The sequence below is a fragment of the Dendrobates tinctorius genome, unplaced genomic scaffold, assembly GCF_039654945.1.
Source record: "Dendrobates tinctorius isolate UK_male_01 unplaced genomic scaffold, ASM3965494v1 ptg000177l, whole genome shotgun sequence".
In the NCBI taxonomy this organism is placed as follows: domain Eukaryota; kingdom Metazoa; phylum Chordata; class Amphibia; order Anura; family Dendrobatidae; genus Dendrobates; species Dendrobates tinctorius.
The window spans coordinates 12,130,574-12,148,500 of record NW_027361844.1 but is presented as its reverse complement, the minus strand read 5'-3'; the positions used below and the strand labels follow the sequence as shown (position 1 = coordinate 12,148,500).

Here is a 17,927-nt window from a genome sequence, read left to right as displayed (position 1 = left end):
CGACGAGCGACGCGTGGACACGGGCAGAAGGACGTCAGGATCGCCGCGTCTGACAGGTAAGTAGTGACCCCCGACCCCTGCTATGTCGCTGGTGAGATCTGCCTGTGTGGCAGCTCACTAGCGACCACTTAGCGATGTACCAGCGATCCATATCGTTGTCGGGATCGCTGGTGCATCGCTAAGTGTAACGGTACCCTAACTCCAACCATAACCCCAACACACCCCTATCTCTAATCCCAACCCTAACATTAACCCTAACCACAAGCCTAACCCTAATACCAACCCTAACTGCAGCACAGCCCTAACCCTAATCTTAACCCTATATCCAACCATAACCCTAATTCTAGCCCTAATTCCAACCCTAACCCTAATTCCAATCCCAACCCTAATTCCCTAATCGGATGGCGGGGGAGCGGAGGACAGGACGCAGAGGAGGAAATATTGACAGCGGCGGCAGATCGCGGCTGTCAGTCGGTGGTGGCGGCAGATCGCGGTCTCCAGCCATGGCGAATGATATTGCAGCATAGGCCATGGCTGGATTGTAATATTTCACCAAGTTTCATTGGTGAAATATTACAATTGCTCTGATCGGCTGTTTCACTTTCAACAGCCAAATCAGAGCGATCGTAGCCATCAGGGGCAAAGCCACCCCCCTGGGGTCAAGTACAGGTCCTCCTGTACCTGCAGGTCAGGTGACATTTCAGTGACCCCTTCCACCCGACCCGCAGGATTGTGATCTCGCCATGATGCCACATATGCGTCAGAGGTCGGATTGGCACAGACTTTCATGACGCCTACATGGCGTCACAGGTCGGGAAGGGGTTAAAGGGAATCTGTCAGCAGGTTTTTCTACTTTATATAATCTGAAGACAGTATGCGGTGGTAACTGAGATTTTGATTTCAAAGATGTGTCACTTATTAGGCTGTGTGTTGTAGTTTGATTAGCAGCTCACTGTCAATATATAATGTATACAGAATGGCTTGGTGTGGGTCGGAGGCAGCTTTCTAAGCTCTGCTACATCTAACAACACTGATTGTGTCACAACTGCTGCACGCAGTAAACTAATTGATATTGTTAGAATCAGGGTCTCTATTCCTACATTATGCTGCTCTCAGATGAGGTAGTCATCTGATTAATGTTCTGTGTATATCTTTAAAATGCCTCAAGTGCTGCATTTAACCCTTTCCCCACCTTAATAAGTCAGGTTAACTTGTACTGATGTAGTATATGAAAAAATATATATGCTGCATTATTATAGACATGATAAAAACAGTCAGTAATTGACCTTTACCATGTGACAGGGAAATTAAGATAGAAGCACGTCCAAACCTTTATCTCATTCAGTCGTCATATAATACATGATGGTACACAGATCTGTGTGTGCTAGACAATATTTATCACCCTGTTTACACTTTGTGTATTAGAGAAACCTCTTGCCCTGCATAAAAGACAATGGAAGATACAGTATATACGCGTACTTCAATATTTACACTATCATTTGCTGGGATTTTGACAGAGCACATTTTTGCACTGTGATTCACTCTTCTATTCACTGTTGGTAAATATCTACCATGTGAAACCCATGTAATATGTGCTTATGTGTCTATTATACTGTAATACGCATATATACAGTTGTGCTCAAAAGTTTACATACCTCGGCAGAATTTTTACTTTCTTGGGCTTTTTTTATATGAATGTCAACACCAAACCTTTTTCTCCACTCATGGTTAGTGGTTGGGTGAAGCCATTTATTGTCAAACTATTGTGTTTTCTCTTTTTAAATGATAATGACAACCCAAAACATCCAAATGACCCTGATCAAAAGTTCACATACCCCATTTCTTAATAGTATTACTCCCTCTAACATCAATGACAGCTTGAAGTCTTTTGTGGTAATTGTTGATCTTTATTTTCTCGGATGGTAAAGCTGCGCATTCTTCTTAGCAAAAAGCCTCCAGTTCCTGTAATTTCCTGGGCTGTCTAGCATGAACAGCGCACTTGAGATCTCTCCAGAGTGGCTCAATGATATTGAGGTCAGGAGACTGAGATGGCCACTCCAGAACCTTCATTTTGTTCTGCTGTAGCCAATAACAGGTCGACTTGGCCTTGTGTTTTGAATCGTTGTCATGTTGGAACGTACAAGTACGTCCCATGGACAGCTTCCGGGTTGATGAGTGCAAATTTGCCTCTAGTATTTGCTGATAACGTGCTGCACTCATCTTTCCTTCAACTTTAACCAAGTTTCCTGTGCCTTTATAGCCCACACAACCCCAAAACATCAGCAATCCACCTCCGTGCTTTACAGTAGGAATGGTGTTCCTTCATCATAGGCCTTGTTGACTTGTCTCCAAACGTAACGTTTATGGTTGTGGCCAAAAAGTTCAATTTTGGTCTCATCACTCCAAATTACCTTGTTCCAGAAGTTTTGAGAGTTGTCTCTGTGCTGTTTTGTGTATTGTAGGTGAGATACTTTGTGGCATTTCTTGTGGCAAGTAATGGCTCTCTTCAGACAATTCAACCATGCAGCCCATTTTTCTTCAAGTGCCTCCTTATTGTCCATCTTGAAACAACCACACCACTAGTTTTCAGAGAGTTCAGGATTTCAGCTGATGTTATTTGTGGGGTTTTTTTTGCATCCCGAACAATTTTCCTGGCAGTTGTGGATTACATTTTTGTTGGTCTACCTAACCGTGGTTTTGATTTTACAGACCCCCTGATTTTCCATGTGTTAATCACAGTTTGAATGCTGCTGACTGGCATTTGATTGTCCCATGACAGTCTCACTTTCATGATTCTTCAGATGTTGTATTAGTCTAGCCTGATGAAGAGACCTGCGTAGTCTCGAAAGCTTGCAATTTGCTACCATCTTTTCAGTTAGCCATTAAAAGGTATCAACCACTGAGGACTCTCAATTCTAAATATACTTCACTTTCATGTACACACTCCTCCCCATACCATGATCACATTAACAAATACACCAATAACAGGCTTTATCTCAGTTCTCCTAAATCATACAGCTTCATCTATTGGACAATCAAATATATAAAACATCCCACTCCCCTGTCTTAAGACACACCTGCAGAAGACGCTTATGCGAAACGGCATAGAGTTTGGGGATGTGCGGCTGTCCTGGTCTCTCTCTGGGCCTCGTTAGTGGTACAATTGTCTCAGGTGATGTATTCCTTTCTTTCTTCTTATCTCAACAATGTCCTTGTTCATGGCGCTTTACAATCAACAATGTAGGATGTAACTTTACATACTGACTGCTGACCACCTGTTGCTGGCAGTAAATGATATCAGCTTTTCATGCTTCTCTTTTTTCACATATCAGCTTTGTAAATTGCTGTGATCTACCTTTATGGTTTCCTTTAATAAAGGGGGCTTTACACATAGCGATATCGCTAAAGCGTCACAGATTTGGTGACACAGCAGCGATATCACTACATGTGATACTTACCTCCGACCGGCTCCCCCGCTGGCTATTGCTGATCGTGCGAGATTGTCCATGTCCATTTCTCATCGGCTGCTTCCTGCTGGCGCCGACGAGCGTCGCGTGGACGCGGACGGGAGGACGTCATTATCGCCGCATCTGAAAGGTAATTAACGTCCGCTGCTGCGTCGCTGCATCGCTCTGAGATCTGCCTGTGTGGCAGCTCACTAGTGACCATTTAGCGGTGCACCGGCGATCCTGACTGGGTCGTATCGTGGTCAGGATCGCTGGTGCATCGCTAAATGTAAAGGGGGCTTAAACTAGGCACTTTATACTTGGAAATCCTGATACGATACGGTCATTGCCTTGAATAGAATCTGATATTATACTGCATTAACCTGTCTATGAATTACATGTTGGATATTACATTTAGGCTATGTGCCCACGCATGCAGAAAATTCCTGACTAAAAACCGGACTCCTTCCCAGAAAAAACACATTTTTTTGCGAGTTTTTTTACGCGTTTTTTCCCAGAGCATTCACATTCTCATAGAATATAGTTGGAAATGCATTTTTTTCAGCAAAATTAATGAACATGCTGCGTTTTTTCCCGCTATGCGCTTTTTTTGCGGAAAAAAACGCATCATGTGCACAAAAATTGCAGAATGCATTATAAGAATGGGATGCTTAATGAATGCGTTTTTTAAGCGTTTTTGCATGGAAAAAACGAGCAAGAAATGCAAAAAAATATGCTTATGTGGGCACAAAGCCTTAGTGACCTATAGGTTCTTCTGACCCAGCTTTCTTTCGCACATCCCCCCTCTTGGAGGTTTATTCCTACCCTGTTTTTTTAATGTTTTGCCTTTTAACTTTATATCAATAAATTCATTATTTTTAATATATTGCTGGAAATCACTCTGTATCTCTAAACAGCATAACCCTAGATGGTAGAGATAGTGTATATTTCATATATAGAAAATAGTGCAACAAATCGACATTCATCACAACCAGTCACTCAAGCACATCATGCTATAATGCAGGGATGGGAAATCTGTTTTCTGGCAAGGGCCATTTGTATATCTACCGTATACCAGGGGTCTCAAACTCGGCAGAGTAAATGGGCCGCACATAAAAAAAAAAAATTTAAGCTGGCGGGCCGCATTCCTTTTAAACTTAATACAGTCACAATTGATAGCGGTATCTAAGGGGTTAAATGGCTGTGATTGGTGCTAATACCGATCCTAGCCATACAAATAGGTTGTCAGCTGCGATGTACAGCTCAGGCTAGTTTCACACTAGCGTTTAAACGACGCGCGCACGGCGCCGCTAAGCCACGCCCCCTGCCGGCTCCCTGCCCGCCCCTTCCTGTTTCGCCTCCTCCGAGCGCAGAGGGCTGCATGCGTTATGCGCACCCTATCTTTAGCATAGGGTGCGCAGGCTGTGCGCAACTATGAATATAGCGTGCGCTGCGCATTTTTGGAGGTGCGCCGTGCGCGCCGAACGCAGCATGTTGCATTTTGGCGCGCACGGCGCACATTCAAAAATGCGCAGCGCACGCTATATTCATAGTTGCGCACGGCCTGCGCACCCTATGCTAAAGATAGGGTGCGCATAACGCATGCAGCCCTCTGCGCTCGGAGGAGGCGATAACAGGAAGGGGCGGGCAGGAAGCCGGCAGGGGGCGTGGCTTAGCGGCGCCGTGCGCGCGTCGTTTAAACGCTAGTGTGAAACTAGCCTTACCTCAGCGGATGATAGTGTCGGCTCTGAATGTGAGCCGGCGTTATCATCTCACTGTACACGCACAGCCACAGTCACCTGCAAAATCCAGCAATGGGGTGAAAGTCACGTCTCCGCTCTCTGCGTGCTGTCATTACACAGTGCCAGGGATGTCATTACGCCACAGCCACTACGGAGCGACGCACTCCTCTCTTCTAGCGTGAGCAGTGGCATAACTACAAAGTTATGGGCCCTGGTGCGAACTTTCAAATGCCCTCCATGCCAAAATACACGCACACCTCGCACACACGTGGCTCTGCACATCTCGTACACGCACATCTCCACTCCGCACACCTTGTAAGCACATGTCTCTGCTGCGTACACCTTGTAAGCACACGGCTCCGCTCCGTACACCTTATACGCACAAGGCTCCGCTCCGTACATGGCTCTGGTCCGTAAACCTCGTACACACACGGCTCCGCTCCGTACACCTCGTAGAACATGGCTCTGCTCTGTACACCTGGTACACACACGGCTCTGCTCTGTACACCTGGTACACACACGGCTCTGCTCTGTACACCTCGTACACACACGGCTCTGCTGTGTACACCTCGTACACACACGGCTCCGCTCTGTACACCTCGTACACACACGGCTCCGCTCCGTACACCTCGTACACACACGGCTCCGCTCCGTACACCTCGTACACACACGGCTCCGCTCCGTACACCTCGTAGCACACGGCTCTGCTCCGTACACCTCGTACACACACGGCTCTGCTGTGTACACCTCGTACACACACGGCTCTGCTGTGTACACCTCGTACACACGGCTCCGCTCCGTACACCTTGTACACACACGGCTCTGCTACATCCACCCTGTAAACCCCCAAGAGACCATTTCCAGATTTGGGCTGCGGCCACACTATCAGTATTTGTTCAGTATTTCACATCAGTATTTGTAAGCTAAAACCCGGAGTGGGTCAAACATGCAGAATTGGTGCACTTGTTTCTATTATACCTTGTCCTCTGATTGCTCCTCACCTGGTTTTGGCTTAAAATGCTGAGAAAAAATACTGAACTGATAGTGTGGCCGTAGCCTTAGACTAATTATGATCTAGAGCGCCTATTTAAGGAACCTTGATAAACATTGTGAATAAGAACTACAAATCCAAATCCAACGAGGCAGCTGCTCCCAGAACGAAAAAAAATCCCTCCATGGTGGAAACACCTGCTACGTTGGGATTCCTTGTACACATATTGTCTAATGGTAGCATGAGATATAAAACCCATTATTTTTCTACACTTAATTTGAAATACTCAGACTCATCCAAGCATGTTATGTAGATTACAATTGTGAGTCCTTTCTACCTACATATTAAGATCACATGAATCCATTATACAATAGAAAGAAATTGGGCAGCTGCTGAGTTCCTCAGTCCCCAAGGACCTTTGCAAGGGACAGGAGGAGATGAAGCCGGATTGATTTGAGAGATCCGGTCCAGCTGCATTGCACTCTCCCCATCTTCTCATGCTTTATTTCAGGTCATCTCCATCTCCCATGAGTTTGAGTGAGACAAAAACCCCTTGTGGAGATATATCGTAGGTATAATAGCATGTTACACTTATGCAAGTACCAGCTAACATCTGCGGTATGTCCTGCCAAATTCTTCATTAGCTGTGCTGTAAACCTGATAGTTCTGACTTTCTGGTGGCGTAAAAACAAATCTATTCCTCTTTGATGGGAAACCTACTCGTGTTTAGACTGCATGTATTGTTAGAAGCAGTTAGCTATATTGTGAATCTCACCTTTAGTGATAGAAGTTGCCAGCTACAATCTCACAAATGCCATTTCTGAAGCTTTGACTTTCTCTACCAATGAATTCCTCCAAGTGTTGTTGTTTGCACTACCTTTATTTTCTAGAATTTATCACATTCACAAAATAGGATGTCCTTAATGGGACAACTCTTTAATACTCGGCCAATGTTTCCTAGCCATCTTCTAAGACAAGGTTCCCCAACTCCAGTCCTCAGTGCCCACCAACAGATCATGTTTTCAGGATTTCCTTTGTATTGCTCAGGTGATAATTGCTTCACCTGGGCAATACTAAGGAAATCCTGAAAACATCATCAGTTGGTGGGCCTTGAGGACTGGAGTTGGGGAACCCTGTTCTAAGGGGCTACTGTGTCCTAGATATCACTTATTTTCCTTTATAGCTGTATAATTCACAGCAAAGAAAGTTTTCTAGAAATTCTCTTTACCCGTTAGGCTGCTCTTAGGTCAGATAAGGATCGTGCTTTTTTTTTTTGTGGTTTTGCAGCAGCCATGACATTAAGCAGATCTAGTTAATATGTCCACAGACCTAAAGCAGAAAATGCACTCAGCAAAGGAGCTGCCTTCAGGAAGCTGTGTATGTCCTCGGTCACACATTCAGCATTTGGTCATTTTTTTACCTCAGTATTTGCAAGCCAAGACCAGGAGTGGGTGATAAATACAGAAGTGGTGACGTGTTTCTATTATACTTTTCCTCTCCTGATTTTGGCTTACGAATACTGAGGTAAAAAACTCACCAAATACTGAATGTGTGCACGTGGCCTTATACATAAACTACATGAGCGTATAAATAGTTCAGAATTTCATCCAGAAAATGTGGACAATATTTTTCTCACTTGTCTTTCGTGTACAATCCGATTTTTTTTTTTTTTTTACGGCAGTTATTAATCCCTTCGGGACCATTTATAGCTTCCTATGTTACTGTATTACATTGTATCCATAAAAATCAGATGCTTTACTGTGGCTCCATAAGTCAACAGAATAGACTTGATTTGGTGAGTCTCATCCGATTTAAGGAAGAAACTAGTGCATGCTGTGATTTTTTTTTTCACACGCAGATTCAGTCTATGGAAACAATTGCTCATCTGTACTGTCCCATTGAAAAACATTGATCTCAATGTGCTCATAGTCACCCTCTGTAGTATAATGCACCCCCATAGGCAGCCTTTGTATTATAATGCACCCCTATAGGCAGCCTCTGCATTATAATGCACCCCTATAGGCTGTCTTTGGATTATAATGCACCCCCATAGGCAGTCTTTGGATTATAATGCACCCCCATAGGCAGCCTCTGTATTATAATGCACCCCCCATTACAAAAAGGTAGTGACGTCAGCGCGCCCACTGTCAGAAGCTGAGAGGGGGATGATGGGAGAGGGAGCGTAAAGCTAGATGCCGATACAGCTGGCCCCACAGCCTGCTCAGGGGCCCCATAGTGGCCGGGCGGCAGAGCAGGGAGATCGATTCTCCCTGCTCTGACGCAGAATGTAACTGCGCACGCCGATACAGTTGCGGTAGTGTAGTTCCAGGAGGGCCCCCTCAGAACGTGGGGCCCAGGGCCACTGCCCCCTCTGCCCCCCCAGTAGCTATGCTACTGCCAGGGGACCATTCTATAAACATGTGAGCAGATTGTGGGATGCAGTGACAGACGGGAAACAGATCAAGGGTTAACGTATTTACTTGAACAGGGATATACTCCATGCAGGGAGTTAAGCAGTTTTGCAGAGTTATTGCAGTAATGGGGGAAAACAAACAAGGAAATAAGGTGATTGAACCAACACCGTTGATCAGGTAGAAAACGAGTTCTTAAAGGATAAATTATCCGGTCAGTAGCATTCCAGGTGCTGGATTCAACGTTGTGGAGCGGTGATGCCGACAGCAGTCAGCGGAGGCTTGTTCCGCTGGCATCCAGGCGGCGACAGTTCATCGTCTCTGATACCCCATCAGGGTTCGGAAATCAGGGATTGGGATCACGGGTAGAGCGTTGGCTACAAACACAGTTCAGACACACTGTGGCTCAGCAGATATGGACCAGGGAGTCAGGGCACAGTTCACGGCACCGTACCCGGTCTTTCTCTGAAGTTGGACGAGCGCGACACACGCCTGGTTTGTGAGACCCAGCGGGGGCACTTCAAGTCTCTGTCTACAGTGGCCGAAGGGATTCTCAGGAGCAGGCACTTCCTTCTCCCTGCCGCACGCTATCTGTTCCCGCCAAGTCTGCTCGCTTTTGCGCATGCTCGGCTCTCCCTGAGCTAACTATGCCCCCTGCTGATGAGTGCAAAGGTCGGTCCGGTTGCTTAAGCGTTCCCCCGGACAACAGAGGAGACAGCCCCGACAGTTCCGGACCCGGCGCAAGAAAGGTACCCCCAGCCCGGTCCTTCTGCATACAAACATACAAATAATATATCCTTTGGCTCAAAGTTTTTCTGGAATGACCACAAGTCTAGGCTTGTTTTTCTCTTCTAAGGCCACCAAAAAGATCTTTGCCACCACATAAAGACATTTCCTTGCTCAGAACTATGTATATTGAAGTGTTTTATTGTTGTATATAACAGTTATTATGTAAAAGTCAATGACAAATTAAAGATAATAAGCTGAAATGCATTTGTGCCCTATAAGAATGATTTTTTCACAATCCATATCTGCTGGAACATTTCACCTATATTGTCTTTATTAATCCACACTGTTGTGATTTTAGTGGATTTTCTGCTTTGCCCAATTTTGATTTCTGTGTCTGTTCCGCTAATCCCTTTCCTTGCAGGATCTGTATTTTTTATTTCCCTGAATCAGAAATTTCTGCTTGTCAGATTTACTCTAGGGAGTAATAGATTGAGGGTAATGTAGGTCTAGAAATCCGATCTTCCCGGCACTGGCTCAACCAAATCCGCTTAGTGTGACTCTTGGAAGGATTACCAGTGCTTATGGACTTAGAGCCTGCTCTCCGAATCATATGCTCCCAGCCAGTGTGAGGTGTAATTTAGGGTTTGAGACTGAAGAAAGTATGCCGAGAAGCCACGCTGTACACCGCAATGAGAATGACTTCATGATAGAAACACACCTTCAAGAAAATATCATCCTTTTATTTGGTATGTCAGCATACATTAAAACATACAGGATTGTAAGGTGAACCCATCACGTTGGACATTACTTCTCTATCGGAGGGTGTATGGATAAGTTACCGTAACTGAAAATGTTTTCTATTTCTCTGAATGGGCTGTTTTTGTAGCATGTGAATGGATTTCTGCAGCTCTATTCTGATAAATATTTCAGTTTTTCTTTTTTAATAAATTTGCCAAAATTTCTACATTTGTTTTTTTCAGTCAAGATGGGGTGCAGAGTGTACATTAATGAGAAAAAAATGAACTTTTTTGAATTTACCAAATGGCTGCAATGAAACAAAGAGTGAAGAATTTAAAGGGGTCTGAATACTTTCTGTACCCACTGTGTATATATATAAAAGTGCATAATTGCCAAACAGGGGGGTCTGTGGGGTTCATATCCTGGCTCTGCCCTACATAATAAACCAGTAGTGGTCACTAGGCAAGACTACTAACACTATAGTGCCTACATCAATAAACATGTGAGTGTCCAGGACAATCTGATGATAAATGGGCTACTGGAACAAACCATTCATGGACAAGGCAAGAGAACCTCGATCTGATGAAATGCTACTATAACAGCAGATCAAATGAGAGAGGATATATGAAGCGTATGAGGAAACTCTGGATGGATATAAGAACTGCATGTCCACTGACTGAGAAACAAATAGTCACCCAATGTTTCAATATCATAAAGAGAAGGCTATTATCACAACTTGAAATGGATCAACTGCACTGCAGATCCTCCATACATGAAGACCTGGAAGAACAACATGTGCAACCCCTTGAAGATCCCAATCCAATCCTGCAATTAGAGAGTACTGCAGCTGGTCTGAAACAGAAGATCTTAGATAAAATAAATACCATCAATACCAGAGATCGACAGCCAAGGCCCAGCAAAGAAACTCCACCAGACAGTATGCTAGAAGATGCCAAGAGAGTACTTGCATCAATACCTACCACCACCATAACTCAAACTAATACTACTGCCTCAGTAGTATACTGCCTCAGAAGTATGTGCCCACTTGGAAAAGAAGGCTGGAGACAAAAATCAAGGTGACACGAAGGGAAGTCAGCCAACTAACAGAAATACAGAATGGTGTAAAAATCAAGAATAAGACCAAGCTGGACAAGTACAAAGACCTGACCCCAACTGAAACCCTAGAGGCTGCTAAGCAAAGGCTCACAGCAATAACTGCAAAACTAGGGAGATACACTAGAGAAGCTGAATCCAAGAAGATAAATGCTCTGTTCTCCAATGAACCATCCAAAGTGTACTCCCAGCTACAGAACAACAGTGCAAATTCAGCAACTCCACCAATAGCAGAGACTGAACAATACTGGAGGGACATATGGGAGAAGGAAAAATCACATAAAACCAGTGCAATGTGGCTGCAAGATCTGAGAATGAAACACAGCAACTACCTAGAGCAAGAACCAGTCACCATTACAGAAGCAGACATCCAAAATCGAGTAAAGAACATGAAGAGCTGGACAGCATCTGGCCCAGACATGATCCACACCTACTGGCTAAAGAAATTAACAGCGGTACATGAAGACATGGCAAAGCAGATGAACCAAATGCTAGAAGAAGGCCACCATCCAGCTTGGCTAACCAAAGGTACAACAGTGCTGATCTTGAAGGATCCTCATAAAGGAACAGGTCCATCCAACTACCACCCAATAACCTGCCTTACAACAACATGGAAACTCCTGTCAGGCATAATAGCCACCAAGCTACAGAACCATATGAACCAGTATATGAATCCAGCTCAGAAAGGCATCAGGACCGACACCAGAGGCTCTAAGCACCAGCTCCTAGTAGATAGAGCAGTCACTCAAGATTCAAGATCCAGAAAGAGCAATCTCAGCACAGCCTGGATTGTCGACAGGAAAGCCTATGACTCAATGCGACACACATGGATCTGTGAATGCTTGGCTCTCTACAATGTCAACAGTAATTTAAGAACTTTCCTCAGAAACTCAATGGAGAACAACATTGGAAGTCAACTCAAGACAACTAGCACAAGTGACCATCAAATGCGGCATATACCAAGGTGATGCACTGTCTCCATTACTGTTCTGCATAGGCTTGAACCTCCTCAGATAATTACAGAGTCTGGCTATGGATACAAGTTCAAGAGTGGAAGCACCATCAGCCATCTCCTCTACATGAATGACATGAAGCTGTATGCGAAAAAAGAACGAGGCATCGATTCACTGATCCACCTGACAAGGATCTACAGTGAAGACATCGGGATGACCTTTGGATTGGAGATGTGCGGCCAGTTGGTAATAAAGAGAGGCAAGGTAGTCAAGACCGATGGAGTGGAATTACCAGCAGGGCACATAGCAGATGTACAGACATACTATAAGTATCTCGGCATCCCGCAGGGATACGGTAACAATGATGAGGAGGAAAGGAAAGCAGCAAATACCATCAAAGAGTAAGAGTAATACCATCAATGGGAAATATAAAATCCATGCCATCAGTATATATGCCCTGCCCGTTATCAGATGCCCTGCTGGCATAGTGTGCTGGCCAAAAGAAGAGATGGAAGCTGCAGATGTGAAGACACGAAAGCTCCTCACAATGCATGAAGGTCTCTACCCTAAGTCTAGCACTCAAAGAGTGCATACCAACAGAAAGAGGGGTGGTCGAGGCTTGATAAGCATCCAAGCCCATCATGGATGAAACAAGGAGTATCCAGGAATACATCAGAAGAATGGCGCCAAAAGATGGGATGCTGAGAGGAAGCCTAAGGCAGCAACAACAACAGATCTAGAAGGAAGAACAGGAACATGAAGCGCCATGGCAAGACAGCTGCTGCATGGGATGTACCATCGACAGATAATGGAGGTGGCTGACATGGAGAAATCAAACCAATGTGAAGTGATGGCCGGGTGACCACCACAATGCAGGGAGACTATGGTACACAAGATGAGGTGCAAGCAACAAAGGGTTATTTTATTGACAGGCAAGGAATGCAGTGTTTAGGAAAATGCAGAAAGAGGGGTATGCTATGGAAACAGACAATTTACAAGGATAATATTCTTTAGCAGGGCCATCAAACAGCACCGAGCACCAACTATAACAGCTCAGTATATTTATCCAACTGGCAAGACAACACAGTAAAGTAATGTATGATGCTAAACTAACTATAACCTATCTGGCGTTTGCTAACCAGGCCACACGGCTGCTGTGCTCTATCTATTGCAGCCTATCCTAAACCCTAGCATGTGCACAGAAAAGGTTAACACTCACAGTAGCGTTGGTATCTCAGTACATTCCCGGGGGCCTTCAGCTTTGCAAGACGGTGCGCACTTCTTCCTGGAAGCTCTGTGCAACATGGTCTTTTCCTTGTGTGCAGGTCCAGTGATGCTCCTAGAAACGGTGGATTCCCTCCTCTGGATTCCTTTCTTGTCTTTTTTTCGTGGCTCCTCACGGCAACACAGGGAAGCCAACTTGTTATCCCCAAAATAATTTACAAAGTCACAGTCTCAGACTAAACGTTCTTTTCCTCATAGCTCCAGGCAGGCACGTCTGCTTCCTGCAGAAATCTCGGCTCTCTCCTCACACACAGAAAAGCAGCCCCTCCCTTCTCCAGTGCTGGCAGAAGAAACCACCCAGTCTTTGCTGCAGGGGAGAGAGAATGTCCCATTGCTCTAACCAAGGGGGGTGCTGTCTCTTAAAGTGGCAGCTTGTCTCTATGGTCCATAGCAATGCCACCCCCTTACAAATGGCTGGAGAAAGCTGGACTCCGAGACAGCACAGAGGTACTAATAATAGCAGCACAAGAGCAAGCACTAAGTACCAGATCCATAGAAGCAGGAATATTCCACATAAGACAAGACCCAAGGTGCAGACTATGCAAAGAAACGTCAGAAACCGTCCAACACATAGTGTCAGGATGCAAAATGCAAGCAGGAACAGCGTGTACTGAACGACACAACCAAGTAGCAGGAATTGTATACAGGAACATCTGCGCAGCATATGGGCTAAGTCCTCCTAAGTCCAGGTGGGAGACCCCAGAAAAAGTGGTGGAGAATGAAAGGGCTAAAATCCTGTGGGACTTCAAGATCCAGACAGATAAGCAGGTGTTGGCTAACCAACCAGACATTGTGATAGTAGACAAGGATCAGAAGACAGCATTGATAATAGATGTGGCAGTGCCAAGTGACAGCAGCATCAGGAAGAAGGAATATGAGAAGCTGGAGAAATACCAGGGCCTCAAAGGAAAACTGGAGAAGATGTGGAAGGTGAAGACAAAAGTGATTCCAGTGGTGATAGGAGCACTTGGAGCAGTGACCCCTAAGTTGGAAGAATGGCTACAACAGATTCCAGGAGCAACATCTGAGCTCTCTGTCCAGAAATGCGCAATACTGGGAACAACTAAGATCCTGCGCAGAACCCTCAAACTCCCAGGTCTCTGGTAGAGGACCTGAGAATGAGGAAGGACAACAAAGACCACCCCCAGTGGGGGTGAAGGAAGTTTATAGAAAACTGAGTGTCTGTGTGTATCAGCCATGCCCACTCCATATAGCAACCAATCACTAAGCATCGTTAATTTCACCAGAGCTGTTTAAAAGAAGCTGAGCTGTGATTGGTTGCTATGAGCAACAGTTCTCCTTGTAGACAGTTGTGGTAACTGAGGCCTGTTTCACACTTGCTTTTTTATGCAGCGCGTTTTTCCCGCAAAAAAACGCATTGAAAAACGCATACAAAAGCATACAACTGCTGCGTTTTTTTCAAGCATTTTTATGAGCATGCATGAAAAAAACGCAGCGCTTTTATGCGTTTTTATGCGTTTGTATGCGTTTTTAGTGCGTTTTTACCGCGTTTGCGTTTTTTTCCAACATTAGGTGGCCCCTCACACTAACCCAAACCATGACTTTACTAACCCTAACCCTGACCCTAACCCTAACCCTGACCCTGACCCTAACCCTAACCCTAACCCTTAACCAAACCATACTTAACCCTAACCCTTAACCAAACCATACTTAACCTTAACCCTAACCCTAACCCTAACCCTGACCCTAACCCTTAACCAAACCATACTTAACCTTAACCCTAACCCTAACCCTGACCCTAACCCTAACCCTAACCCTGACCCTAACCCTTAACCAAACCATACTTAACCTTAACCCTAACCCTGACCCTAACCCTAACCCTGACCCTAACCCTTAACCAAACCATACTTAACCTTAACCCTAACCCTAACCCTAACCCTGACCTAACCCTTAACCAAACCATACTTAACCCTAACCCTAACCCTGACCCTAACCCTAACCCTAAACCCCCTTAACTAACCCTAACTTTACCCAAACCCCTAAATTCCATTGTCTAAACTAATGGTAAAAAAAAAAACGCATGTGCAAAAAAACGCATACATAAGCATGCCAATGCGCACATATGCTCACCATAGACTTATAATGGGTGTCTTGCTGTAAAAAAACGCATTGCGCGCGCATGCGTTTTTTTGAGGCAAATCGGACGCACAAAAAATGCAACAAGTTGCATTTTGTGCGCCCGAGCGCATACCGCAAAAAAACGCATGCGCGGTAAAACGCGTACAAACGCATGTGTATGCGCACATAAGCGCATCCCATGCAAAGTATAGGAAAAAAAACCGCATGCGCTATTTAGCGCTAAATTACCGCGAAAAAAACGCAAATGTGAAACCAGCCTGAGACCTATTATTCTTATCATTTCTATGGTGTTATCGTCCTTTTGTAAAGCTGGAAATAACACAATTTATTACCGTGCCGACACAGACCACCCTGTGACACAGACAGCAGGAGGAGCCCAGTATCGCACAGGATTGGATTAAATACACGGCTCAGCAGACTGTGTCACACAGGATAGGATTAGATACACAACTTAGCAGACAGTATCACACAGGATAGGATTAGATACACGTCTCAGCAGACTGTATCACACAAGATAGAATTAGATACACAGCTCAGCAGTTAGTAACACAGGATAGGATTAGATACACGGCTCAGCAGACAGTATCACACAGGATAGGATTAGATACACGGTTCAGCAATCAGTATCACACAGGATAGGATTAGATACACGGCTCAGCAGTCAGTATCACACAGGATAGGATTAGATACACGGCTCAGCAGACTGTATCATATAGGATAGGATTAGATACACGGCTCCGCAGACTGTATCATACAGGATAGGATTAGATACACGGCTCAGCAGACAGTAACATACAGGATAGGATTAGAGACACGGCTTGGCAGACTGTATAACACATGATAGGATTAGATACATGGCTCAGCAGACAGTATCACTCAGGATAAGAGTAGATACACGGCTCAGCAGACAGTATCACTCAGGATAAGAGTAGATACACGGCTCAGGAGACAGTATCACACAGGATAGGGTTAGATACACAGCTCAGCAAACAGTTTCACACAGGGCAGGATTAGATACACAGTTTAGCAGACAGTATCACGCAAGACAAAATTAGATACAGTCTGCTGAGCTGTGTATCACACAGGATAGGATTAGATACACAGCTCAGCTACAGGATGTGCCAAAGGAGAGGACATTTTCATTCCAAGAATTCCACTCATTCCGTCTGATTTGCCTTTTGATTTTAAAAGCCTTCAGTTTCTACTTCAACTGGTATTTGCAATGTCCATTAACAAGGCTCAGGGACAGTCCTTGAAAGTAGTAGGGATCGATTTGCAATCTCCATGCTTTTCTCATGGTCAACTTTACTTGGCCTGTACAACAGTTGGAACTGCCAAAAATCTGTTCATCTTTGCACCTAAACAAAAAAACAAAAATGTTGTTTATCAAAAAGCTCTTGAATGAGTTGAAAATAAAATACTATTAATACTTAGGTAATCCTTTATTTAATTTGTGTTGAATATATGATGTGAAATGTTTTTATGTGCAATATAATCATCATAATTTGTTATAACTAACCCCAGTTAGTTACTATGCCCAGGCAACACTGGGCTCTTCAGCTAGTATATATGTATATTTATGTTTATGTATGTGTGTCTGTATTATATGTATATATTTATTTATATGTACACAGAGTAGAACCAGTCTAAAAAGGCTACCTCCTTTATCTGGACTAGATGTCCTATGACGTTTTAGAGTTCCAAGACATTTTGCAAACTGACAGTTTTCTTTGAGAAAGCAACTTTAAGTCATCTGTAAAAGGTTTCACTGTCTAATAAAAATAGAGATAGGTATTATCCGGGATCAGTGGAGCAATTAAATGACTGTCAATTCCACAAAGATCATGCTGAATTTCTGAGACCATAGGAGGGAGGCACATTTGAAACATTGGTCTGTGACACCAAGAGAGCTTGTCCTGCCCCTGTCTGCCATTGTTATTAGACAGCGATTTAATTGCATTTCTATCATTTTCCATTGAAAACAATGGGACTGCTATAGGAGACTTTTAGGAAAAAATGAAAAACAAAAAAATAAGTGTATTATTAGCTCTAATATGATGGTTGAGATCAATACTGTGAAAGTCCCTTCCGTGGGTTTATTTGTTGTGAAGATCTGTGAAACTGCATTGTTATGGAGCTCATAGGTCAGCAGAAACTGCCTGCAAGCAGTACAATAACTCTCGGAGAAGAACTATTTCCCGGTTTTTATTTCTGTGTTTACCTGCTGCCCAGGTGATGTGCTGTGTTTGTGTACATTATAGAACACCTTCTTTATTCATGCCGGATGCAGGCATGGCACACGCAGAGAAATAATAAATATTAATGAGTGCCAGGTAATGCCCGCAGTATCAAGCTGGCGGCTGCTATACAAAAGGAGATGCCTAGAACAGCTAATAATACAGAAAAATATGCTAGAAAGT

At 44.3% G+C, this 17,927-nt stretch overlaps 1 protein-coding gene across 3 annotated transcripts in view; it reads left to right on the top strand.

Moving 5' to 3' along the window:
* MAP3K13 (mitogen-activated protein kinase kinase kinase 13) overlaps nt 1-17,927 on the top strand; it is a 229,474-nt gene that overhangs the window by 100,784 nt on the left and 110,763 nt on the right. Inside the window, exon 1 of one of the 3 annotated variants that reach the window (XM_073551552.1) lies at nt 5,743-6,747. The exons of the other annotated variants lie outside the window; for them this stretch is intronic. The gene's annotated coding sequence lies outside the window, so the exon portion shown is untranslated. Of the gene's footprint in view, nt 1-5,742; nt 6,748-17,927 lie in introns of those variants that run through there. 3 annotated transcript variants of the gene reach the window in all.